Consider the following 720-nt stretch of genomic DNA (forward strand, 5'->3'; position numbering starts at 1 on the left):
AAGTGCAACAATGAATGAATGAAAACCCAAAGTCTCTGTAAATTTTCATTGAAATTAATAATAACTTAAAAAATATTGAATGTATAAAAAATAATGCTTACCCTTGTAACATAATCTCAGTCTATAAGTGGTCTTAGTAGAAGGATTTTATCATTTAGTTCTGTGACCTCTTGTTCATAATGTGCCATCAAGTTGAAACTGATTCATTACTGATCCTCTAGTGGGTTTTCAGAGACAGTAAATCATGGAGAGGAGATTGTCCATATTTATTCTGCAGAACAGTTGTTAGATTTGAACCACATGCATTTGGGAGGGCATCACAGTTCCTTACCACTAGGCCACCAGATCTCAGTTCATTGCTATTAAGTTTTCTTAATAAGATAGTAACTTTAATCTTCTTTTCAATTTGATCAATTACAGTAACTATTCCCACCATAATAATCAAGTATAACATACAGAATTCCCAATGACAAGTCAAATGAATTAAGGATATTTCCAAAAGACTCTTTACTTACTATAAGTTCAGAATATAGTTTCATATTTTAAAATGTCACGAACTCAACTGATATCTAAGATCCAAGGTACACATTACCTGTTCAGAGATATCCCCACTGCATAAAGATAAATATGTTGTTGTTGTTATGTGCCATTGAGTCGTTTCCGATTCATAGCGACCCTATGCACAACAGCTCTAAACCCTGCTCTATCCTGCGCCAACCG

The 720-nt window shown here is 33.9% G+C and overlaps 1 protein-coding gene across 1 annotated transcript in view; it reads left to right on the top strand.

Annotated features, from left to right (window-relative positions):
• LOC102848680 (glutathione S-transferase A1-like) overlaps positions 1 to 720 on the top strand; it is a 24,448-nt gene that overhangs the window by 5,932 nt on the left and 17,796 nt on the right. The window lies entirely within an intron of this gene.

The sequence above is a fragment of the Elephantulus edwardii genome, unplaced genomic scaffold (genome assembly GCF_000299155.1).
Source record: "Elephantulus edwardii isolate Elephantulus edwardi_28Jun2011 unplaced genomic scaffold, EleEdw1.0 scaffold00455, whole genome shotgun sequence".
NCBI classification, from domain to species: domain Eukaryota; kingdom Metazoa; phylum Chordata; class Mammalia; order Macroscelidea; family Macroscelididae; genus Elephantulus; species Elephantulus edwardii.